This window comes from Magallana gigas, chromosome 8 (assembly GCF_963853765.1).
Source record: "Magallana gigas chromosome 8, xbMagGiga1.1, whole genome shotgun sequence".
Classification (NCBI taxonomy): domain Eukaryota; kingdom Metazoa; phylum Mollusca; class Bivalvia; order Ostreida; family Ostreidae; genus Magallana; species Magallana gigas.
In genome coordinates, this window is record NC_088860.1 from 9,099,947 (window position 1) to 9,126,137 (window position 26,191).

Genomic DNA, 26,191 nt, shown 5'->3' on the forward strand with positions numbered 1-26,191 from the left:
TAAAACATCAACATAATAAGAGAAAATAAAATAATATTTTGAAAAGAAAAATACATTTATTAATCAAGTTGACTATACGCAATAGTTATTCCAAAGTCCGATATATCCATGTCATCAAGAAAACAACTCAATCTATACAGTTCATCGTTCACTAACACTAACACGCAAAAATATGTCACTGTGACCATGTTCCTCCTGTGCAATCATAAGAATATTCCTGAGACTGTATCCGGGTACTCATAAATCGGTCCATCGATGAAAGTCAAACCACTTCTATAAGAAAATCAATTCTTAGATGAGCTTAAAATAGTATCAGAATAATTGTGTTGCTCAAATCTCTTCTATAAAATGTATAAATTGTTTTTGCATTTGCCCAAATTGCAGTTTCTAAAATGTCTTTAAGTTGCACGCATCTCGCAAAAGCAGTCGAGGTAGAAGCACTTCTGTAAGAATGAGCCGAAACAATTTCTAATCAATACCAGCTTTTTTTTTTCTTTCAGCCATCGAGCAACTGTACAAGTTGAAATTTCATCATAAGTTTTAGATGAAACTAATAATTTGCTCGTTTTTCTTAAATCCTTTGGTTTTTTTCTAAAAAAAATATCGCAATGTGTGTAACACACAACAACTTTTGTCAGAGAAAGAATTTATTTTTACTTTTTTCATAGCATGACCTGGTCTAGAAGTTTTCTGTAAATCAGAAATGGTGAACACCACGTATTCACTATGGACAGACATATTTTTGATATTCAATGATATTAATGTTTGAACCCTTTATGCTGTAGTCAAAGCTATCAGTGATGCCAATTTCATAGTCAACCTTTTCAAATCTAAATTCTCCAATGGGTAAAGAGATTTTAAATATGTCAAAACCTTACCAACATCCCATGTTGAGGTGTACTTTGGTTTAGGTCTATTTTCCAAAAATACTCCTTTCATAAATCGTATCAGCAAAGGATTTTGATTGAAGGAAAAATTTCCAGTGACTGAAAGTGTCTGAGTTACTGCAGCTTTGTATGCAATAATAGTGTGGTATAAATAATTATTGTCGGCCAATTCTAATAAATAATCAATTAACTGATTACAAGCTGGTTGCATGGGATTGATATCCCTTTCATTACACCAAAAATTGCACTTTGCCCAAATAAAGTTGTACTTTTTATTGGTACTTTGTCTCCATGAATTCGAAATGAGCTCAATAGATTTTTCTGAAAGACCTCTGCTTTTGAGATTTCTCCTGATACCATACAAGCGAATAGAAACATCTTTCTTCTGTATCATGTAACTGATTGTTGTAAGCTAACCGAAGTAGATTTGGAAGTACTGGCAGACGCATTGGAATTCCTATTTACATGTTTAGTAGCATTGGATACCAGGGTTGAGTTGCCCATTTTGGTACATCTATAATTGCCTTGCTCACCTGATCGTCCTACAACTTCTGTAAAACTCTCCCAATCAAACTGAAAAGAGAAAAAATATGTTGTTTAAAATCTGACCAACTGATAGAAAATACATCTGAAGTAAAAGCAAAAGGATCAGGAAACCAGGAAATATGATTTTCTAATTGTCTATTTAGTCTAGATGCAAAGAGATCCATGTCCGGATAAAAAATATTCTACATAATTCATTAAAGACCTTTTCATTCAATTTCCATTCTGTTAAATCACTGAAGGATCTAGACATGTAATCAGCAGTAACATTGTTTTTTCCCGCAATATGAACAGCAGAAATTAGTATATTCTTTTTATCACACCAAAGCCAAATATTTTTAGCCTCTGCAAATATTGAAAATACAGATCCACCTTGATTATTAATGTATGAGATAGCAGCGCTATTGTCTGATGTAATACAATTGTGCATATTTTTCATATTCTGACATAAACTTGATCTGGAATGCAAATTTGATAGCCATCATTTCTAAAATATTTATATGCAAAACTGATTCTGTTTTTGACCATCTGCCACCAGTGATTTTACCATTTAGATTTGCACCCAATCCAGCTTTTTAAGCATCTGTTTCCAAATAAATATTTACTTTTGGTTCCCGTATCCATTTCCCATTCCTAAGTGTTATATGTTCTTTCCACGAAACTATTTCGTAATAAACATATCACTTAACAACATTTGTGCATCATAATTGTTATTTTCTTTAGCTAAAACTTGAACTTTATCTCTGTCTAATTATCTAAAAAATAAAGCTCCTAGATTTATGGCATGAAGGGAGGAAGTAAATAATCCTATTAATCTTGCAACCTCCCTAATAAAACAAACTTTTTTGGTTGAAAGTAAGTTACAATAAGAAATCATTTTTTAAACTTTTTCATCTGGTAGATATACCTTGAATTTGATAGAGTCTATAATATGACCCAAATGATGTATTTCTTGAGATGGTATTAAAACCGATTTGTCTCTGTTTACAACAAATCCCAAGTTTTCTAACAAATTAACTAAAAATGTTGCATCACATTTAGCAAAATTATTAGCCTGAATTAATGAGTCATCAATATAATAAAATGAAGATATTCCCTGCTGTCGTAGAAAAGCAAAAATGGTTTTTATTAATTTCGTAAAAACTCTCGGAGCTGATGCCAAACAAAAATTAGTGCATTGTATTGATAAAGGACTCCTTTCCAAAAAAATTCAAATACTTTCTGTCATTTTTATAAATGGGTATTGACAAATAAGCATCCTTCAAATCAATACTGACAAAAAATAAGTTTCTTTTTATAGAAGATAAAACCACGTCTAAAATTTCCATCTTAAAATCGTGATAAGTAATAAATTCATTCAATTTCATCAAATTTATCACCGGTCTTAATTTGCCATTTTTGTTTTCCACTATAAAAATATTAGAAATAAATTGATTTGCTTCAACGTTGCTTACACTGATTGCATTTTTATGCAGGAGATCTATAACCTGTTGATCTATTATATCCGTTTGTTTTTCATTAAATTTAATAGGAACAGGAATTTTGTTTTGAAAAGGAATTTCATCAAACTCAATTTTGTAACCTAAAATTGTATTAAGGATCCATGAATCTGAAGTTATCCTCTCCCATTCTATATATTGTTTGCTAAATCCCCAGCAATAAAATTTAAGTTACTCACATCTAATAATTCTGCTGGTATCTGCTGTACCCTACTCTGCCTTGTCCTCGGTTGTAACCCGAGCCTCTTGACCGGCTTGAACTGTCGCCTCTTCGAGAGTATGGATCGAACTGACTTGTCCTTCCTCGGAAGTTCATTTTCTCCCTGAAGTTTTTTGATTGGATATTGCGAGGAAAACCAGGCGTTAATTACTTATTTATCCCTGACGCATCAGACATTTCTTTCATACGTTTTGTAATGTCAGAGGGGAAAAGCGTTTTCTCTTCAATTGGAGTTGTTACATCACACAATTATGTACAAATGGTCTGAGAATAAAGTGGCGTCTTACACTCGACTCGTACATCGCATTGCACGCCAGAGTAATTGCATCCGAAACACATTTTTTGGCTTTTTCATTTCAAATTTATTTGTCTTGAACATTTCAGCAAGTGAAATCATGGAAACTATAGATAGACCAAGAATTCTTTGCGCATCTTGCAATGTTTTGTCTCTTTGTTGAACATTAGGAAAAAGATTATTCCAGATTTCAGAATGTATAAATGGTGGCACAAGATTTTTATAGTTTTCTGGAATTTTGACTTCATCTAAATATTTTGAAACATTAGCCTTTTGGGCACAACCCATTTTAATAAACTTAGGCATATATTCCGAAATCGACTCTGAAAATTTTGTTTCATCCTCAAATATCTTTGGCATTGAAATTCCAGAATTATCATCATCAAAGACCACCTCTGGGTCATTATCAAAAGAGAACATATATGTTTCCTCATTTTGAACATGATCGAAATCCGATTCCGGAAAACATTCTATCACCTGTTCTGGGTTCTCGCCGGTAGTCCAGGAAGTGCATGGATTGTTGTTATTATCGACGTGTTCTGTCATCCCTGCGAATGTGTTCGGAATGTTTTTTTTATCGTTGCTAAGAATGTAATAAATCCAGAGGTGCTCGAATGAAAGTTCACGAGACTTCACCGAGATTCGTTCAGTTCCTGTGAAATTTCGAGCGGAAGTATAAGTGTTCGAATAATATTCTCAAAACACGTAAGTACTGGTCAATTTTCACATCATATCCTACTTCGATTTATGTTAAAACATCAACATCTTTTAAGATGTGTCTTATTTCACCATCTAGCGGTTATTGAAATTAAACGATGATATTCAGAACAGAGTTATCGTTCGTGTTCAACCACGTGTAGAGTGGTTGAAAATATAATCATTGGGTTGATAAATAAAATCATAGCCATGTTTGAAGCTTGTGGTGTGCAATACCATGTTTTTTTTTAAAATAATGCGAGGATGTTTTGCATAAAAACTTAGTATATCAAGCCATTTTCAAGGAACATTCTGCATAAAATAGTATAGTCTCTTTCACTTTTGATGTTATTACTAGGTCAGGCGCAGATCGAAAATAAATTCCTAAGGGGGATCTCTACTACGCATGTTAATTGTTACAACAGCAGAAAAAAACACAATTTTTTTTGTATTGTCACATTTATTTCTATAACATATTTTATTCACCAATTAATGAAGAAAAAGTTTAAAATCAATATACGTCTAGAATTTATATTTGACAACAAGTACCAAGATTCTATAAAATAGACTATAAACACGAGGCACGATTTATACTGCAGAACTCAAAGGGTCAAATAAAACCACGTGGTCTAAAATTTAAATGACAATAACATTCGCAGGGGTGTCTGTTCTCTTAAGAAATTCATTCAGTAACGAAAATAATTGGGAAGGATTAATGTCTTGGTTTTTTTTTAATTCATTTTTTTCTTCGTTTTTTCTTTTATTGTTAACCTTTATTGCTGGGGCCTTTCCTCTTTTGTTTGAACGTATTCCTTTACCCTTCCCGGTTGTTGAAGTAGAAGCCACGCTTCTTGTGTTTGGTTGGTCGGCATTTTCATTTTGTATGTTAGTTTCAACCTCCGAATCCGACGCATATAACTGAACAATGTTCTTATCGACATTTTCATTTTCAGAGCTGGAGTGAGATAAATTTCGCATTCTACCATGAATGAAAGGGAGTTTTCACGAACATCCGAATTTTCTCCAACTCTCAGTATAAGAAACGGTACTGCAGCGCAGTAAAGAATTATGTCATACACTGCGTGAATGACCCACGTACACTTTGCCTTTTACACGAAAGACTCGAAGTGTGACCAGGTAAGGCCATATATACGCTGGGTGAACAGTATTCAATAGTGATATAAATAGCTTTTATTTTGATTTCTTTGAACAAGATACACGTGGACTAGTGTCACAAGATATTCCATTTAAACCAGAGTAAAGCCTGAAGGCTCAATGAGGGAAAATGTTTTTATGTATCCTCTTTTTTCCTCCCAGATAAGTGGTCAAGTTCGCAGGAGCTGAAATTGAAATTGATCAGCGGTTTTATTGAAACTGGGATACTAATTGCCAAAGAACAATATTGCAGTCTTAAAACTTTATCCAATAGTTGTTGCAATATTAGTATTGGAAAAACTGCTGAGTAAAAAATGTATTTTAGTTAACAATGATAATCAGGCATTAGTGTATGTTATAAACAAACGTTTAAAGGGTACCTGCAGTGCCGGTCAATTTTTTATATAATGGAGATCTATGTGTAAAAACATCATCCTGAAAATTTTACAGCGATCGCATAAGTAGTTTTCGAGATATTTGGGGAAAACCCGATTTCACACCTGAACGAGTTTTGAATCAAGCCGATTTGGCGCGAGATGAACTGTGACGTCACGGGGTCAACGCCGCTGTATAAGAAACAGGACTATCGTATGAAAACCGTTCGTTTTCTTGCATTGTTTTATCGATATATGAACAATTTTTTCTGTTATTTTATTTCCTTATCAACCCTGGATGACTAATCATACTGTCGTTTGAGTTTAACCCGTAGTTTATCGAACAAAAATGCCGAATTCGGACAATTGTTTGATTCATGAATTTCGTCAAATGTGTAACACATTTTACATATAAATGCACACCATATGTAGCAAAATGACAATTAATCAAAGCATTATTGTTATAAGAAACATATTTTGTTAATATTGTCATTCTTTCGAATGATTTCTCAGTGACATTATTAACTGATTAATAATATTGATAATACAGAATGATATTTCGTAAAAGGTAACTCGGGGTCTATTCCTCGTATAAGGCATAACATTACAAATGATGTCGCCCGATTATTCAATAATATTGATATCGGACCAATAACAATCAAAATTGTATGCATTCTTTAACAAACAAACACGGGATTATAAACGGATCAAGGCGAAAGTCCAAGATGGCTGCATGCATGATTATGTCTGTCTCGTATTCTTTTAAAAATACGATAATGGAATTTAATTTTACATTTATTTACATCCTTTGTCAAAATGTTCCAGTTTATTTAGATTTCATAATGATTCGTTGTCAGTATTACAATTTAAGCTATACGGAGTTATAAAGCGTTTAATTGCTGACCATAGCGCTCGAAAGAAAGTTGCACTTTATTAAATAAGAAATTATAAATCCAAAATAATTACTTGATCACATAAAAAAGGCTTCAATTGCAGAATTGTAAATTTTTGTCATTATTTAAGTGATAAGATAAGTAACAATAAGGCATTTTCTTCGAACATTAGTTTTACTATTTAATAGTATCATGCATGATTCTTTATTCACTGATTGACGGACTATACACATGTTCTAGCTGACGAATGCTTGATTTTACACAGTCTAATTTATTTTTCTGTTCTTATCTTTAACAATTGAGAAGCTAATTATACACAAATCAATTTACCAGTCTAGAGGTGTGAAACCCTCTCTTTGTTCACCAGACTCGTTTACCTTGTGTATACATACCCCAGATACACGTGTGTCTGGAGCAGTGGCTTCGTTAGTTTACCTGTTTACCTGTGTCATTATCTCGGATCACTCGTGTGTGAAAGGATATTATGTGATCAATAAAATGAATAATGAACATAAATTTGCCCATGTAAGCGTTTTAAGATATCGTATTCATCGGTAAAAAGGCGACGAGAATAACAAATTTTAACATCCTTTAAAAAGAAATCTGATTGTAATAAAATAATAACGGATACAAATTTCTAGATCTACAATACTTAAATTAACAAGATACGTCAAAACATCAGACCTATATCAATCATTTTGCCTGAAAAATCGAATTTAATTTGTATAGCTTTGTAAGGAAATTTCCCTCCTGTTGACCCCGTGACGTCACTTCCGCTGAAGCCTCGTTATCGCCTAATTCTGTTTTCTCTTGATTAGATTTCCCAAAGCAAGTAAAAATAGCCACTTTGAAGAGGCGTAACTCCGTTATTTTTGCACCGATTTCGATGCGGTTTTTTGCATTAAATTTTGGTAAATAAACTCTTTAACATATGTTTCACATCGGCTGGGCTGCAGGTACCCTTTAAGGATTTTTTCTTGATTTGCTCTTGTTCGCCAGCTCGTTGCTAGTTGTCTCGAGTTTTATATTTATTTTAATACAAAGCATTTGACATCAAAAGAAAATTTACTATAACATTTGATTTCTCGTTCCAAGGTACATCAATTCCAACAACTAGCATCTTGGGCTGAAAAACAACCAGTCAAGATTCCCAGTATTCCGCCATATTCAAATTGACCCCGACTGTGAACAAACCCCTGGATTCCACTTTGACTGCGTCAACTTCATTAGCATACATTCACGCATATATGTTATCCCATTAGATATGAGTTTGCTCTTTTCCACCAGTATTTCTTTTCTTCTTTTTTTTCTTTCGGGCCTAAACTTGATTATTACGTTAAAGGAAAGACCACAAGGAATTTGTTTGACAATATTACGTAATCAATTTTTGACTAGTTTCTCAGTACAGCCAATTATTAAAATTCACATTTGTATATCATTAATAATAACTATTTGAAAATGTATCCTAATTACATCATATTAATATCAAATGCATACTTGTGACATAACTCAATTAAATTTCAATAATAGTAATACGTAAAATTATTTTATATAATGTGTTACAATGTAATGTAACAATTAAGGGGGATGTGTGGGTATCTTGTACATTTGAGGATGGGAAAGTAAACATTACTTGCACTGTTAACTTCTGCCCAAAAATGGCCAAAAATAATGCCAACAGATTTAAAAGTTATAAATATGAAGTCATAAAAGTTTGCATACAAGGACATGACAATGCCTTTTTAATCACTCAGAACAGCTGTTGAACTGCGCAGGTACATACTTTTTTTTTGAAGATCTAAAAATTGGTGTACTCTCTACAACCATTTGTTGAAAAATATTTTGGATTTTGCTCATTAAAGTTGTAACTTTGCCGCAAAAGAGGCTACTCTATTTTTATAAGTCGGCAGGGGATCTTTTTTAGAACAAAAAAAAAAAAACAAAAAAAAAACAATACAGTCTATACATGTACGTAGAACTCATGTGTCTCTGGATACACATTGACGTTATATTTTCATAGAACAATATAAATGTCAATTCAAAACAACCCGTTTGGAATTTGATATACATCTCTATATCTGTCCCATTTTTATTTTATGGGGATGTTTTAGTTCTATCAGTATCAAATAACATATATTCTATTTAGAAGTGGGATAAGGGTTCAAAAAGGGATTGTCTTAAATTGAAAATTTTTAATCATATTTTAATTAAAATATATCTGCAATTACATCGATAGACACATACAAATATATCGCGTGGTTTTTAAGGCCCATATCAAGAATAGGGTACCTCATTTTGAGATAAAGCTACAACTTTCTTAAGCAAGCTTAGACGTTTTTCTCAACAAATAGTTGTAGAGAGAACACCAATGAACCCCTATCATATATTTTCAGATTTTTAAATCTTCGAAATACGTTTGTACCTGCGCAGTCCGACAGCTGTGTTGAGTGGTTAAAAAGGCATTGTTTTGTTCTTGTATGCATACTTTTCAAACAAAATGACATGTTGGACTTCGTACATGTACATATTGCATTTTTATCTTTTGGCAACATTTTGGCCAGTATCGGACAGAAAAAGCCATTTCAAGAAAGATTTACATTCTTATCCTCAAATGTACAATATGGTCGCAAACTCTCTTAAAGTCACGCTTGTGGCAAAGAGCAACATATACCATGCCTTGTTTTGTTTATTTATTATGTATCTAAAGATGAAGGTGATAGTCGTACGTGAAGCAAAATACATATATGTTATAGCCTCTTCATACGGAAATCAATTATGGATAAAGAAATTTTAAGTTTACCCTTAATGTTTTATATAAATTGATTTTATAATTTTGCGGCTTACGAGTTATCGCACTTTTCAATGTGTATTCTAGCGGGAATTCTAGCGACTCTCTTTAATTAGAAAGACGCCCTGATTCATTTCGTTTCAGGATGCGCCCGGGTAATACGTGTGCTGACCGATTCTGTTTCTTCGGACCGTTTTATTTTATTTCAATAGTATATTATTTTATATTATTTTGTTTTATTTTTCCTTTTTTCCTTGTGTTGTATACATGTATATACATTTTGTTGGTATATTAGCGCGTCTTCAGACCACAAGGAATTTGTTTGACGATATTACTTAACCAATTTTAAATATAAGTTTCTCTTTACAGCCATTTTATAAAATTCATATTTGTAAATAAATCCTTATTATTATTTGGAAATTTATTATAATTACATCCTACTGATCTCAAATGTATAATTGTGACATAATTCAATTAAATTTCAATAGTAGTATTACGCTATTATTTTATACAAGTTTACGTAATGTGAGACAATGTTATGTAACAATTAAAGTCACGCTGGTGGCAAAGCGCAACATATATCATTTATTTATTTATTTTGTATCGAAATATGGAGGTGATGGTCGTACGTCAAGCAAACTAAATAAGCTTTACATAAGCTATAGCCCATTCATACGGAAATTGATTATGAATAAATTAGTTTATTCACTATTGCGAAGGTCTTTCAATCGATTTTTCCAGTCCGTTTCATGACTGTAAAAGTTGGTTATTTCAAAATGTTATTTTGATTAAATGTAATCAATTTCGGAAAAATATGAGCATTATATAATTATGTGGCAGGTTTGAGGTTGTATATTCCCCAAAAGTTCATACCAAGTCCATCAACAAAATGAAACTCATATATGTGCAATCCTGTTAATCTTAAATCTCATTTAAAACTCTATTTTGCGGACTTCGGTTTTGTTGAAACTGTTAAAATATTGTGGTCTGTTACTTTTTCACAGTAAACTACAAAATCCTGCGAAATAAATAACTTAAGTCAATTAAGTTACATATATTTGACCTCGCAAAAATATTGACGTCAAATTTAAAAGAAAAATTTAGATGGTGATAAGTCAAAGTGATATTTTGAGTTATCTCCCTGTAACCACAAACCTCACTTTTAAACAAAAAAAAACTAACTGTAAATGCATCAAAAGGCAAATGTTTTTAAGGATGAAAAGTTCGAACACATAATGAATAATACTACATATACGATGCTGAAATTATCTGTTTATTGATGAATTGATTGTTACCGCTTCAACACTTTCTGGTTCGTTTTATTTTGATCAAGTGATCAATGTGCACTGTTAAATGAATATAGCACATGTACATGTACCCTTTTTAACAAATTTATGTACATAAAATATATATAAAGAAAAAATAGATTAAAGATCAAAGTAATATAATAATAAATGTGAGTTCTTATTTTTTTCATTATCAAAAAATATACCTTTCATTGTTTAGATTAAGGATTACGTTTACTCAGGGGCGAAAAAAAATCCACTCATAGGAACGAAAAACTACTTATTATACACTGTAGCCCTACTACTGCGGTGCTGTTTTTCATTTTCATGTAACTAGGTCAATGACCCACTTTTTATGCTAGTGGCCTTTAAATGCTTATTGAATGTTTATTGAAAAAATTGTAAAAATTGTTTGTTAATTGTTAAAACAATTTGTTGGTTGGAAAATGATTAAATACGAAAAGCTTTTAAATTACTAGTTTCATATTTTAAAGAATAATTTTAAGACTATATTTTAAATTTAATTTATTCCGAATTTCCTCTATCAATTTTCAAAATTCTACCCATATTTTTTACCCACTTTTGCAATTACATTGCTACAGAAAGTTTTAAAGAGAAATAAGAAAAAAAAAATGAAAAAATTAGTCCGAATTTCCTCTGTTTCATTTTTTTTTTCTACCTTTATCATAGCATATCTTCCTCAAATAAACAAAACATTAATGTCAACATTAAGTTTTGATAATAAAATTGTTATTTTGTGTTTTGAAAACAACTTTTGACTTCAGGTTATGAATTTTGTAAATTGTAAATATGTAAATAAGCTAAAACGTTCAATTTTTCAGACGTCACACTGATACCACACGGCACACGCGCTTATTGTTACGGTTGCATTATTTGTACTATAAACACACTTATATCAGTTTATTTTTTTTTAAAGTAAATCCACCCTCCTGTGACGTCATACATTTTACATAAACCATGAATTCATTGAAATTCTTGCAAGTAGATTTGTAATTTCTATGTTATCATAGGTGCACATCAAAAACTCAAATTATTGTTTACTTGGAGATATTTAATAAGCGGTTTTCATCCTTATATTCGACATAATTCAATAATGACAAAGGGAAATAACTCTTTTCTACTTTTCTCTAAGTAATATATCTAAATGCTATAATTTTTCTAATGTAAACAATTTTTTCTTTTTTTTTAAATTAATTTTAGTTTTCTGGCATAGTAAGCAATAAAATTTAAATAGACAAACAAGTATCCAACCACCTATATATAATTTTTAAACCAAAAAAGTGTGATTTTCAGATGATAATATCAGCCTTTGGTTTTTATTACCTTACATCTTAAATAGTATGGATACATATATATTTTATTTAATTTTTGATGAAGTTCAAGTCCAATAAGTTAAAAAAAAGTTAGGTTTTTAACTTTGAACCCATGATTTTATATGTACGGAGTTACCTTAAATTTGTCTTTGCTTAAACGTAATTTGTATTATCGTAAACGCATGAGTAACACAGATCAATGTTGATATGTTCACCGGGATATGAGTTTAGTTGGTACATTGTACTTGATTAACTATTCTAAGAAGCCTTCTGAGCTTCACATGATTTAATAACGTGACAAAGAGGATCGAAGATCTGATTGTAGTCAGATTGATTACATGGCAAACAAAGTTCATATACCGGTGAACTTTTTAACATTGCTGTTTATTACTTTAGTATCATCTTATATTTTTTTCTTTTGATTTATTATTAACCTTCATTTTATCGTATACGTTTTATTGCAAAGAAATCAGTTTTAACGATCTGGCTATGTTTATTTCTTAGTTAAGTTATTTATTTGATTGCGATTACATTTTTGTTGCACATGTTATTAAATAAATAAATATTCTAGATATCAAACTTCATAGCAAAATGCCTTTCATTGAATTTGTTTGATAAACTAAAAAACGGTGACTTTGTGATAATTTAATCACAATTTTCAACTTCTTTCTAAATTTTTATTACAGACTATGCGAGCATTAAAAATATATAAGATTTTCTGATTACGATACAGTAAAATGAAATATAAATTTTACCTCTCCAAATATAAGCATTCATGTATATGCTTTAATTCCTTAAGATATTTTGGTTTTATTATTCCTGAAAGTAAATTGTTTATTATATGATCAATACTCAAAATAGAAACATAGATTCTTAAACAAAACATAACAAAACTCAGTTATAATTTGTTTACCATCATTCAGAAGCTTACAAACCTGATTGTTTTTTATTACATGTTCTATGATGGCGATTGATGTTTTCGAATGGTAACAACAACAATAACCAAGGGAGAACTGCGATATAATTTTAAACAAGTCTGATCTAAAAATTAGTGTAAAAATACGCAATTTGTATAATGCGTGTAAATATATGTGTGCATTGTAAATTATGTACAAAGAAAATTTTAAAAAATCTGGTCACTTATTATTGTTTGATGTCGAGCAGCAATAGTTATAAGTTTCATTCCATATCATTTGTCCCACAATACATGTACAATAAGTGGGACTTCTTAATTCAAAAGTTTTCCATTTATAGGTAGATTTTAATATAAATAAAGTGTCTTATAAGCATGAGTCTATCTCTTACAGCAATTCAACTCAATTCGTCTACAAGTCTCCAAATTCTACAAGAGCTGCTTCTCCACCACATTGGCCCTTGAAATTAATTTGAAACATCCGTTTTGTGCCTAAATCATGATTGAATGTTTTAATGGGAGTTTTTGTTTAACTTATAGTTAGATGCTTATTGAGCATAGATAGCGCGTCCAATCACCAAGGACCTTTATATCTCAAACCACTTATATAATGAGGAAATATTCTTTTAATTAGCACATCTGAATTGGTCAGTACTAGTCTCTTAATCCTTCAAAAGATGAAAGGCACTATGACTCTTCCACTTTGTCCCTAGAGATAATTTTGATACCTTCGTTCTATTACTTAATTATGAGTGAATGGTTCAATGTGAGTTTTTTCACTGAAATTAAGATGTTAATAGAGCTAATATAACGCATCTAATCATCACCGGTCTTAATCTCTCAAGTCACTTACAAAATGAGGAAATATTATTTATTTTACACATATGAATAGGTTACTAGTCTCCAAATCTCCAAATGAAAGGAGTCAAGATTCTTCCGCCTTAACTCTAGAAATAAATTTAAAACACCCAGTTTGAAACTAAATTATATGACTATTTTACGTTGTTAAAATTAAAAATTAACCATGACACTGAAAGGGATCAGCTGGAGTTCGCTTTGCAAATGATGCTTTGTTATTAAACTCATAGTATTTCAACTTTTTTGGATAATGTTATAAAATGTATTAAATGCGTATTCAAAAATAGAGAAATGTCTTACCAGGCACACAATATACCGCTTAAAGATTGACAAAAAAAAATAGATATTATTATAGATATATAAAAAAAAAAATCCCATATACATGTTATATTCGATTGAATATATTTTATTTTTGATAGTTATTTGAATTGAACCAGATCATTCTGATATCATAAATAATAGAAACGCTCAATAACAACATTACAAAAATAAAACTAACATTGACACCACCTTTTTTTTTATTTTGACAAAAAATTATAACGTTAGGTTCCTTTGATTAGCACGTTATAGAGCTAAAAAGGAGACATCTACCTATACGTCATTAAATTCTTCTGAATACAACTCAATTCGAGAAAAGATATCTTTTATATGTCAAATATTAACCTATATGCTTTAGACTTTCTATTTATTGAATGGTATTATAATGAGTGACAAAAACTACCCCACATCTTGTAAATTGTCATAACTATTACATTGATAGATAGTTCAATAGCAAAACATGTTAAGCTTACTTAAATATCATTTGTTCACAATTAATTAAAGGTTTACACATTGGTTTACATTCCTATTCATGTTTCATGATAGCCTTTGCTGTGGGAGAACGTTTATAACAAAATTGACAAATCAGAAATTAAATCAAAGGAGATATCAATCACCTCCGTTTTGTGACGTACTATTTCTTAAATAAACAACGAACTTTACAATAATTATATTTATTTCTTTTTCGTCAATTTGAATGTGAATTTACAACAGCCTAGCATTATATGTTTTACCGTCAACTACTGCTCTGTAAGTCAGTCATATTTTTTTTACCTTTTTTAAAATGCAGTGTTGGCCAAACTTGTATATTTTGAAAAAAAAACAGGGTTTTATTTTTAGTAAATATTAATGTTCTGTTACCTTAACAGATATCTCAAGATTTCAAATATCACTTTCAAACTATTCTGTTATTGCTATTGTTGTAAGACTTATGCAAACATGAAGAGTGTCTCTAAGGTATGTACAAACCATAGTAGTTCTGTAAAAAAAAATCGTATATTCTGTTGGATGTCATGCTGCAAAAATTACAAGTTCTATTAAACAGTGAAATGAATGGAGTGTTGAAATACTTCAATTGAGAGTTTACCATTCGTATTTCGATGTTATTCAAGGATAAACTATGCGTTTAATCAAGATAGCTGTTTTATCTCTTTAATCTTTTTATTATGAGGAAATATTAATCAATAGACATATCTGATTTGGTCAGTACCAGTCTCCGTGTCCCACAAAATCCTCATTGTCCATTGAAATTAATTGGAAATATCCGGTCTGACTTTTTATGGGTGACAATTTATATGGTATTCATATAAACCACAGGGACAGACAGGGGTTAACTTTGTAAATTGTATTACGTATTGTAATGAAAAAATATATAAATGTTCCACAACCCTCCTAACAAAAATAAACCAAACATACATGTACAAGTAAAACGTACTGCATGCATGATCTAAATGTTTGAAAAAAAATCGAAATGAAATTGTTTTAGGTTATTATTTGAACTTTTTCTGTACTACGCTAGTTGTTGCTTACGTATAAAAAAGTTGTACGTGTGTTAGGCATTTACATATATACTTCGAAGGGACACAATATTCATTGAAATTTGATTTGAGACATATGCTAGTTTTGGCATTTTTCTGCAGTCAATTCTGCAGAAATTATATGACGAAAATCAAGAGAAAGTGTACCTGTAGTAGCGTATGTCGTTGTCCTTTTTTGAAATAGCTTATTTCTGCAATTTCTAACATCTAGTTAGTGCAATGGACACCACTCACTAAACGTATTATTTTAATATATCTATTTAGTTCACATAAATTCACCGATAAACAAGTTTCCTGTCACCAGCATGATGAGTTGAAAGATACATATTGCTTTAGGTAAAGTGCGTAGAAAATACTATCTTAAAATGTCCAGCTTGTGTCATGAGAATTCTAAGCTTAATAAACCCTTTTCGAACCCAGTTTAATAAATGCTATTACATTATGTCCAAAGTTGTTGCAAATGGTATATATCCAAGTCTAAAACAATGTATTTACAACCAGCTTATATTAAGTTAATTGCTCTATTTTGTGTTTTTCCCTGGAGAATGCATCATCCCAATACCTTTGAGTTTGCGCATGCATTATTTTCAACTTCTTGTGTGGGAGCCGAAAGTTGGTTCTGCCATAGAATTAATCTTTAAGTCTATGATCAGCATTTTTTTTTCTTACTTGTAATACATTTTTTGCAGAAAATACGAGTCGTATCTAATGCAACTGATAGAGACATGGTTGCGTTTAAAGTTTTTTTAGGAAATAACCTCATACGCTTACATTGATGATATTGTTAAAATATGTTTTATCTTACAACTTGTGTCTGAACTGTAATGTTAGTACTACATGAATTCATGAAAACATTAACCAGCTAGTATCATCATTTCATGTTCTTGAAAATTTATTCAATGCACTGCCATCCGTTGATGCATGACGGAAATTAAAGCATTTGCCAAATACAGTCGGTGTTTTTCTCTATGGTTATAAATTGTACTAGAACGGAGTCCAAAGATTATTTTCTATAGTGTTATTCTGATCATAGAAAATATAATGCAAAGATCATAACAATTCAGGGTTGATTCTTCGTGTAAAAAAAGGTTTCTTGAATAAGTGATGCCTAACATTATTCTAAATTGAAATTTTATTTCTCCAATACACTTGGTCATTTACGTAACTGGAAATATTCACAAGAAAAGAAAACGAGAAGAATATAGAAATTAAATAGGCTTGCATCATTTTAAACAAAAATTGATTATCAAACGGCCACAGTTTGTAAATTTTAGCTGTGGTTTCTGAACTGAATTAAAACCTGTGGTTTCTGAACTGAATTAAAACCTGTAATGCCAATTGAGTATCTATATTACTGACACTTTCCTGCAATTCTAAAGCAATCCTATTGGCTCCTCAACTGATCTCACATTCAAAACGTTTGTATATTCAAATACCCAATCATTTTAATGGTATTATATCGAGACTGTATTTCATTTGTTTACTTCTTGTCGTTATATTAGCACTAGTATATTAGAAAATCAAACTACGTTTTTGCTTAAAAAACTGCACATAATCACTTTTTGAAAGGAAATCAGTGATAACACGTTTTTGAACTTGAAATGCTCAGGTATAACGATTTAGAAATGAAGAGCTATTTGATAAGCCTTAAAGTTAATGGAACGTATAGCATCCTTTGGTCGTTTCTTTTGATTGTGGTGTGTTCTATTGGTATGACTGATGGTTGTCCCGCTCGCTGTTATTGCAGTAGGGGAACGTGTGAATATGTGTCTTGCAGCAGTCTAGGCTTGGAAAACGTTCCAACGGGGATACCCAATGATACCTGCACTCTGTAAGTCATTGCCGTATTTACTGTATACGTATAGTACATGAAGAACTGAAGAACGATAATGATTCATGTACAAATAAAGTGATTTACGCAACAAATATAAAATTAACCAATTACCAATAAGTTACTGAAACATAATGCCTCCGTAAGTTTATAAAATTGATGTTTACTTCTTTATCATTAATAATACTGAATGATATACCGCGCAAGCGCCAGAATTAACACTTTATACATTGATAGAATACAATGCTTAATATGTTGAACAAATTTGTTTGTTAATTTTTGTGTATATACTGTGCCCGAATTCTCTCTTAATTGCTTTCTTGACCTATTTTTTGAAATTCAAATTAAAAAACCCAAAGCTTGGCTGGATATTTTAGGAAGCGGGCATAGGTGAAAAATCTACACCAAATTGCGAGGAAATGTTATTACTTTCTTAAAATTTGGTCTCTTCTTAATACGTCGCAGCTGTCTTAAATGATCATTTGTGGTAGGATGTAAACTGCCACCTAAGACAGGTGGACTCTTATTCCAAGTTTCATATCACTGAAGAAAAATCTCTAAAATCTCTGAGTTTGTTCATTTCAAACATAATTTCGACATATTCAACAAATTAAGAAGTTGTAAGTCACATAAAATCATTTATTTAAACATATTTCTAAAAAAAAAAAGGCTTCTTCTTTATCTATGTTTTATTAAAGTTTTAATTATTTTCCTACTATATTTTTTTTTTCATTTTATTTTGTGTTGTGGAGATATTAACTCATATGTTATATTAACAAATTATTGTCAGACAAAATCATGACACAATCTCCAATATTTTTATTGAGGACATGCATTGTTTACCAAGCTCTACAGCCATGGTCTTATTTTCTAACTGGGAAGATTTCTTTCTGCTTTCTATTCACATATATTTATTCAGAATACTTGAATTTTACTCAGAAATCAATAATACTGGCAATAGCGCTTGTATACATGTTGAGCACAAGACTATAAACAACTAAAAACAATGGCCACTGGCCGCGTTAGATAGGCGGTCGCTTAAGGTCAGACGACACGTTCCTCAATTTTAGATAACTTTTTCCAGGAATTTGTTAATGGTTTACTACTACTTTGACAAGCTTTCTTGCAAAAAATTAGGGTACAGTGGTAGCAACGGTATTGTTGACAAACGACACGCACGATTCTGATACACGAACGATCACGCACGATACACGAACGAACACGCACGATACACGGACGATCACTAACTTACTGAATTTTCACGATACACGAACAAAAACGATAAAACACGCAACCGAACGATTCTACACCATTAAACACGCAAAATCAAAATTAATTTTTAAGATTAAAATTAAGAAGACGTATTGCTTTAATTTGTATTACTTTATGTTTGTGTTTAATTGAAAAGCAGCATGTACAGTAGCAATGCACTGTTTTATATTTTACGAGAAAACATTTTGCACATCCATACAAATAAAAATATATGATGCATGCACAAATTATTTTTTTGTCTCCATAACGAATAATAACTTCAGTGTAAATGAATTGAAGACAATGCATTAACTATATGAAATTATTTACATACGAGTTGAGTGTTTATGTAATCCAGGTCCCTTACGTACGATTTGATTATGCGGGATAGAGGTAAATTTGTTACCTTGTTCCATAGAATTTCGATTTTACACATTGAATATTTTCATTATTTACAGTACATAATTGAGTTATTTCTATTTATTCTAAATTTTAGAGCGTCTATTAAAATATTATTTCAGCAAATATTTACACAATGAACCAGATAGAAATGCGTATCGTATTCTCATTTGAAAGAAAAACGTTGGGGATAATCGTTTAGTTTAAAACGGGAAGTGGGTAAGCTTGACCGCTTTCATTCAACGTGTCGCTCTTGCTAATATGATTAAAATTATGTGTCAAGACACAATGGATGCTTGATATAGGCTGACTATAATTACATTATGCAAAACTAACTCGACCGAACAAAGGATTGAATGAGCTGTGGAAATACTTGATAAATGCATTTAACCATGAAAGAGAGAATGAATGTTAACAACTGTCAATGTTCTTTTAAAAAACAAGTTTCAAATTCACATTGTTTTACAAAAACTACTTGTTGTTTTAAGAATAAATCCTGACATTCCGTAAAAAAAAGTTACAAAACGAAAAAACCGCACGATCACGCACGAACACGCACGGTAAAAAACGCAAACTTTTTTTCCTGATACATGCACGATCCCGCACGTTACACGAACGATCACCCACGTTACACGAACTTTTTAACACGATTGGCTTGTCAACAATAACGTTGTTACCACTGTACCTTACCAGGCATTTCTGCAAAATACTAGAGTACGCAATGTCCTCTATAATCTTCTTAAAATTACACAGCGAAATTAATTCACTATATAAGAACAATATCTCCGCCTGGGCGGGGCTTTGAACTCACGACCTCTGGAACCTTTACGCTTTTGGCAGTAATATACATGTTGGCCACGGTTCTAACTATTCGACCATCTAGACATATAACCAAATCCAAATAAATTTTGATCATTTTAATTAGTATTATAAGTAATTATAAAATTAACATTTTTTATTGGAACTACAAAATGTATTTATTACGAGGAGATACAAAAAAGATTTTTGAGGAACGTGTCGTCTGACCTTAAATGAGTTAATTTATAGTGAAACACTAAACGGGCGGGATTGAAAATGGCAGTTCATGGGAAGTGGCCGCTGATTAAAGGTAGCCGTATCAGCAGGTGTGACTGTATTAAGGTGCCTAAATAACTTCAAATAGTTTCTCAACTCAGAGGAAAACGAGCAGCAGATAACAGGATAGCGGTTAGTAAAGAGAAACATAATGGATACATAATGAAGTATTATATAAGTCAAATAGGCAAAACATAAGCAATTTGATGAAACAAAGTATGAGTGTCTCAAATCTAATTCAGTAGATAAGAACAAACGACCCAGCGGATAAGAACTCAAGATCTACGGTTCACAAGCGCGATACTTTAACGACGTGATAATTTGGGGGAAAAAAAATCGATATAAACAGTTTCATAAAGCAGGTATAGGTCAATTTGAGAGTTATTGCAATGTTTGTGATTATTATATGTATACTATGCAATGTGTGTCAATTCGATCCTCTCAATTTGTCGTTTATTTGCTGTCCACCTGTTTTTCAAACGACCGTGTAGTGAGCGACCAGCGCGCTAGTTTCCCTTCGTCATCAAAAGCAAGGTTGTTTTGGTCTTGCCTAGATGGCCCAGTGGTTAGCGTGGTGACCGCTCACTGCTAGGGGAATGGGTTCCAGAGTTCCAGCCATGGCCGTGGCGGATGTGGAACTCCAATAAGGTGAATTTCTCTCTCTCTCTCTCTCTCTCTCTCATATATATATATATATATATATATATATACACATATATAAGTGTGATATATTTAAAAAATAACTCATTGCATTCTCAGCTAACTTGATAAACAGTTTCTAGATGAGAATTTTGTCGTTTCTCATTAGACAATTTCGACAATGTACACAGAAAAAGGTTCGGGATGTTAGAATTATCTTAAGATGACATATTTTATCAAAGTGCGTTAAGAGTGTGAATACTAAAAAATGTTGATCTCCCTCCGTAACGGAAAATTTTTTTCAAAGTGGATTAACTTGGTCCAAAATTTAGCGCACTTTAATTTTTTTTTCAAAGTGCGTAATTTGTTCAAAGTGCGTTACCACAGATCATAAGCTCTGGTCATTTATTCCCAGGATTTGAAGGTTTATTTCAGGTAGCAAGCGACAGTTTCGGATAAAAAACCAGGATAAAGTAGCCGTCAATATTTTTTTGTAAAATTGAGAAGTGTTGTACCTGAAGGGTTATTAGTGTTGCTTAAATTCATGAAATGAGTTTTTATGATTATTATTAGTTAGAGTGATGTCTTTTGTTGAATTGGTATGCAATATGTAGGCCCTTAAGTACATGGGAATCAGAAGTAAAATACGAAACTTGCGGCTATGACTGTTGTGTTGACGTTACACAGTGAAATTGCAATTTACATACGGGAGATAAAATAACACGAACAGTACGTGAATGGGACATTGTAAACAATACAGCATTAGAGTTAAGTTTCTGACATGTGATGGTGCAACATGCACGTAGAACAATGTTGGAATCCATTGTATTTCATATACATTCAACATATTGCGCGGTAGGCTGACTGATTCGTACAAAGCGCTTCAATCGGCAAACGCGCTATGCCACAAGACGGGAATATATCATGACTGAGATGACTGAGGGGGGCTAAACTGCCCGCAGCTTTAAATACATATAGCATACAAAACTATTCACAGTCAATGAATATGTTATGGACTTTTCTTTTTATGTACAATATGAAAGAATTTTATTATCAATGTGACTTTGTAATCATCTTTTTTTTTAATTGTTTAAATTGCGAGATTGTAAAGCTGTCGCTTTATGTTTGTCACGCGATATCTGTCTATTAAAATGCTGAGTATTCTCATTTTGAGGGATTCGTTGCTTTGCTCAGCTCTGAATAAGACTGTGACTACTATCATAACTTTCCTAGCCAGAAAAAGGCTTCAGTTATTTTAAATCTTTCATTTGATTAATTTATTACATCACTAAGGTTATATCCATCGGTTAACAGAATGAAAAATCGAATTCAGTAATTCGAATTTAAAGCGCTGTGCACTGTTTTTGTCAGCATAGTTCGGCTGTTCAAATTGCTCTTCCGTTAATAGTGCATTACTCGTAAGATTATTCATAATTGGAAATAAAGGTTTGTAAAAATATCAAAGCATCAAATCGTTATTTTTTGAAAAATGTGGTTTTATAAGTGCAACGGTATGTGAAATATGTTGCAGATATTATACAACATCTTTCAAAAGTAAAAATGCAATGCTTTAATGTTTAACAATTTATGTTTTAAATAACAAGCTTGTTTTCTGCTTTGACACTCTATGTGTAATATTTCTTAAAATATTGTACTTATGTGATATGAAAAATTCTTGGATTGATCACTGTCTAAAATACCCATATAAATAAAGTTAGAGCCATGGTTCTTAGATAAATTCAAACATTCAAACAAGAATGAAAGATATAGGCCTATATGTTTGTTGCACAGTTGATTATGATGCAACAAAAGCGCTATCATCAACCCATGGGTAAAATTGTTGTCATCCCCGATATGGTTTAAATTAAACAAATTGTGTGTGTATGTGGGATATTCGTCATAGTTCAATATACAATTGAATTTAAACTAGATTCTCCCCCCCCCCCCCATTGAATTGTCAAGCTGTATTTCAAGTGTATGTTTAGTATGTTTACACATTTTAGCTGTGTCCTTTACATTGTATAGCCCAAATACGTCTTGTGGATGTAACTAAGCCTCTGCAAATATGCAAAAATGAGGCGTACAGAGCTTGATCTCATGTTTTAAATATACATTTTACATTGTAAAAAGTGTTCATCTTTTAACTCTAAACCCATCTCCAATTCCCAAGCTTATGCGTGTAAAGACACGTTGGGGAATGACTTGGCTGTATTCTTAGTATTCGTGTGTTATATGAAGAACACTGTGCCGTATTATTATGCAAATGCCAAGGTATGCACTCGCTTAAGATGCAGTTTCCTATAAATTCATTTAAACCAAATGATTGACCATTGCATAGAGAGTGTAAAATCGTTATTTGTTTTAAATTATGCGTTTAATCAAGATAAGTGTTTATCTTTCAAACCTGTTTTATTATGAGAGAACATTATTCAATAAACGCATTTGATCTTGATCTGCATCAGTCACTGTGTCTCACAAAAGACTAAAATAGCACACAATTCTTCCTCATTGTCCATGGAAATGAATTGAAAACTTCTGATCTATGATTATTTCATGTTTGACAGTGATGTTTATAAAAACCATTTATAATGACACTTAGTCAAGGGACCGACTGGAGCTAGCTTTTTTAATTTTAATACATAAAATAATAATACAAAACTAATATATTTCACCAACTCCCCCTTCTTTACAAAATGAGACATAGTATTCAATGAAATAAAAAGCTTTACATACATGACTGCAGTGCAACGGCATGCAGTTAAAATACACATAATTCTTTGTTATCAACGTACGGCTTTCCTTTGCAGTAACAATCTGGGATAAAAAAAATAAATGTTTTAAGTGGCAACTAAAATGGTTTTAAAATGTATTATAATTGTTTGTTCCTTTGGCGCAGTGCTCATGACGTTTACAGTAACAACACATGTTTATTCAACAAAAAACAAAAAATGAAAATGTATGTGAGGATGTATGTTACACCTTGATAAACTTATATATAAATCAAAGAAATCAAAGATGAACATTAAACAAAACATTCAATTAAAAACATTAAAAACTATGTATAAACAGAAAATTTACATAAAATGAATTAACAATCTTTTTTTTTTTTTAGAAAAAAAAAAAATTCTAAATACATGAATTGAAATAATGTATTTATTTTGGCAGCACTATCTAGGGTAATCCACTGTATGTTACTAGTATTGTCGGGTATGTATAGTACAATTTGAAGTTCATTACATGGTGCACGAAACAATTTTATATTTCAGTAGCGCTGCATGGTACTCTGTAAATTTTCTCTGGTGATCTAGTATCAATGGTTCGAGTTCCTGGCTGCCGGATACAACGTACCAATTACTTTTCTTCTATAGAACTCAGTATCAAGAATAACAAATACATGTAGTTTGCACGATATACAGTATAATTAAATTAATATTATAAGTGTGTAAACAAACCGTATAATGTAAAATGTAATCTATATTGTATTATGTTACAATCTTTAAGACCGATTGTCACCGCACAATTATCAATCACAAAAACTGGTTTTTCAGATTTGTTGTAGGGCCACCATATTTCATTCATACACTCCTGAGATACCTACAACATTCCAATATATATTGAAAAAAGGCAGCACTCAGAATACGATATCCGTATCTACATTCAACACCTTTATTTTCTTAACAGCTATTGGTGTTTTGTAGATTTTTAAACAACAAAGGAAAACCAAAAAGGCACTGGGAAAAAAGAATAAACAATAACTAAACGCGGTTTTAAAAACTTACATAAAAAGAGGTTTCTAAATATCCGATGTTTCGGATCACAAGTCCGATACATTATCCACTCGGATATTGGGTAAATAACCTTTTACCATATTCAAAATCCTTCTAAATAAAACAAATGTAGTTTCGATCAGAGGTTGGCCATTTTTCGATATAATGTTATTCCCCCGTAATGCCATGCCTCTGGTAGTTATAGACTGGCTGGCGACCACGTCTATCCGCTGATGTTTTCTACACCATGCACCCCTTTTCCTTCCTGTTTAAGGGGTAAACGAGGGGGTAAGGAAAATTCGTTTCTGCAATCTTTATGAAGGACTATTTATTGTCTTCTTTTTTTTAAAATAGTCTTGAAAAAACACTTAGGCTATATGAAATTAAAAAAATCCAAAAATTATATAGATTTACATAATGGATCCAATTATACAGAATATATCATAGTCCTCATGAACAATCAATATTTGAACTAGAAAAACATGACAGTTTACAACATTTATTTTTAGAAACAATATTCTATAAATGACCCTGTTATACAATAAAATTCTGATATTACACAAAATAAAATATTCCACAACCTAATTAAGACCCGAAATGTCAATAAACTCTATTTATATTACGGAGAATTTCCTGTTATTTTCAAAGCAATTTTATTGGCTGTTAAAGCTCATCCCACATTTAGAACGCCTGTATGTTCAAATTACTAGATCATTCAAATGTTAATTTAATCGAAATTGTATTTTATTTTTGTGCTTCTTGTGCGTGATAAGAACACTGCATTTGAAAATCAAACTGCATCTTCAAAAAAACAATAAAAACACCGTGCATAATCGCTTGATTCTCAGTGATGACACGTTTTGGAACTTAGAAGGCTTAGAAACGTTTTAGGAACGAAAAGTTATTGCATGAGCTTTATAATGAATGGAATTTATCGTATTCTCTGGCCGTGTCTTCTGTATGGGGTGTGTTCTATTGGTATGACTGTTGGTTGTCCCGATCGCTGTTCTTGCTATGGGGGAACGTGTAAAACTGTTGATTGCGAGGAACGAGGGCTGGATAACGTTCCGAAGGGGATACCCAACGATACATGCTATTTGTAAGTCATTGCCATATTTACTTTAAACGTTTACGACATGTGAAACTGATGACGATTATGATAACTAAATACATGTATGTTGTATGTATGTGATTAACATAACAAATTAAAAAAATAACCAATTACATTTACCAATAAGTAACTGAAACAAAATGCCTCTGGAAATTCATAAAATTGACGTTTAACTTTTAATTATTCATAATACCATATTTATATCTTCCGTGTATGATTCCCTCTATTTCTTACGGATACGTTTAGCTGATTCATAACTCTATTGAAACAGCCAGTCGGAAATCTACACACCACCCTGTTTATCGATTGGTCGAAACCTACAGCGACCAAATAAAAAATTCGCGGAATGCATAAAATAATCATAATCATGTAAGACTCGAGTTCATATTTGGCTTTTTCCCTTTCTAAATGTATTAATTAACAGTAACAGCTATTTTGTGAGTTTTAATTACTTTTTACAATCAATTTGATAACTCGTTTAAAGAAAACTGTAAATATTAACAATAAAACTCTTTGGTTATG

General features: G+C 31.6%; 1 protein-coding gene and 1 long non-coding RNA gene across 4 annotated transcripts in view; one reads left to right on the plus strand and one right to left on the minus strand.

Annotated features, from left to right (window-relative positions):
- Positions 1-26,191, plus strand: part of LOC105328619 (A disintegrin and metalloproteinase with thrombospondin motifs 15-like) — a 141,526-nt gene that overhangs the window by 6,781 nt on the left and 108,554 nt on the right. The window lies entirely within an intron of this gene.
- On the minus strand, positions 102-4,132 carry LOC105335169 (uncharacterized). The gene is made up of 3 exons (XR_004603069.2): positions 3,109-4,132; positions 1,421-1,460; positions 102-273 (listed from the first exon to the last, which is right to left on the minus strand). It is a non-coding gene; the product is annotated as an uncharacterized lncRNA (long non-coding RNA).